Below are 1,975 nucleotides of genomic sequence, written 5' to 3'. Positions count from 1 at the left end.
AATTCGGTTTGATTGGCTTATTACATCAGTGGCAGCATGTGGAGGGCCAGACCACATTCTCCATTGCTTCTAGGAACAAAGGTAGAGATTGACCTCAGTGACCCCAAGGTGTGGCGGTACACGCCTTTAGTCCTGTTGCCTGGGCGGCAGAGGCAGATTGACCTCTGTGACCTCAAGGCGTGGTAGTATACGCCTTTGGTCCCAATGCCTGGGAGGCAGAGACATGCAGATCTCTGTGAGTTCAAGGTGATGTAGCACACGCCTTTTATCCCAGCGCACGTGCTTGGTAACTCTCTACCGCTGCGTCCCTGCCTACTCCCGAGGCATCATCTGGGATAATGGGCAGTGAACCAATCAAAGAGTGACACGTCCAAAGCAGGGTCTGTTTCCTATATAAGGGATGGGTTCCATCTTATCTGGGTCTCCGCCATGTGGCTTATGCTCTAGCTCCCAAGAGACATAAAGCTTTTCTGCAGAAGGATCCTATGTGTACCGCGTGGTTCTTGCTGGCGAGACGGTAGCGCGGGACAGCAGCAGATTTCCATTAACCAGGAATTTAAATAATTAACATTTGGTGCCAAACCTGAGTAGAGTGCCCCCCCCCCACCGCTACCAGGTTCCCTGCCGTAGGAGACTTGGCTTGGTGAGTTACCCAATTTCCAAGCCCTGGCCTCTAAAGCGATCCAGGATCCCTTTCATCTTCCAGCCTGCCTGTCAAGACACTACAGTACCAGGTGACTGGCCTGTTCTGGGGTAGAGACAGTCTCAACCTTTTGGGGCCTTTGTATGGGGACCCCAAACCTCCTACTGTTTTGACCCCAGGCTATTTCAGAGGAAGCTCTGTCTTAGTCTTCGGGTCTCCGTCTAACAAGGCCGGGCCCAAGTTCACTCCTCGGACACCCTATAAAATTTATCAGAACAGGGTACTGCATCCCTGCCCCGTCTCCTCCCACTGTCCCTAATCTTTCTCTCTACTCCCAGCTTTTGCTTGCAGCAATCTCCCTGCTTCTCGGCCTATCTGTATTTCATACTTCCATCAGATTGCTCTTCTAATTTCCCCGACTTTGCCTGTGCTACCCCGCCATGCTGGGATTCATGCCCAGCGCATGGCTGCTTACCCCCTCCCTCAATAGTCTGGGGGGGGATCCACAGCTTAAGCTGCTACTGGCTGTGTCCTCCACGTGGCTCCTACTCCGTTCACTCCTGCAACGCCTTCTCCATGCTCCAGGCAGCAGGCTGCCCCAACCTGGTGAAAGCTGCCTTAAAGCCAAAAAACGTCTTTCATTCTTACGGTTTCTTTCTTACTTTAGGGTTTTTAAATCAGTCCTCTGACATAGTTTCCCGGGCAGAATTTTGTTCACCCTTTTTGTTAAGTTTTGTTTCTGTTAAAAGTCTAGTCTGTTCCCTGAGCATGAAGATATGCAAATAATGTGGCCGCAGTATGCTCGTTTTATGCCTGTGTATGTATGTGTGCTTGTTTTAAAATCGGTAAAACTTGTAATTCCAGATTATATCAGCTCTGGAAAGATACAAACATGTGGATAGTCGCTATTTTGGTTGAGGTCAAAACAAAAACCCCAGCACCATCTTGACTAAGAACACCCACATGCATTGGCCCCACCCAGGAGACACTCCTCTCCAACACACTTTGGCTTCCAATCTACTTCTGTATCATCCCAGCACGAGGGAGGTAGAGATGGAAAGTGATGCGGCTGTGCAGGGGGAGGAATACAAGGCCAGAAGAGCCAGGAGCTCAGCAGCCAGTCTGAGTTTTGTAGAGACAGGATCACCCTTTCAGCCTGAGGCAGAGGTTAGCATTAGTGGCTGGCTGCTCTGCTTCTCTGATTTTTCAGTTTTCACCCCAATAGCTGACTCTGGCTGTAGACGGAGGTGGCCACATGGCATCTCCTTGACTCCGCCTTCTTTCTCCCAGCATTCAGTTTGTTCTCCCCCACCCCTCACCCCCTCACCCCCC

Source organism: Myodes glareolus, chromosome 12, assembly GCF_982192425.1.
Source record: "Myodes glareolus chromosome 12, mMyoGla1.1, whole genome shotgun sequence".
NCBI classification, from domain to species: Eukaryota; Metazoa; Chordata; class Mammalia; order Rodentia; family Cricetidae; genus Myodes; species Myodes glareolus.
This window is presented reverse-complemented; position numbering follows the sequence as displayed.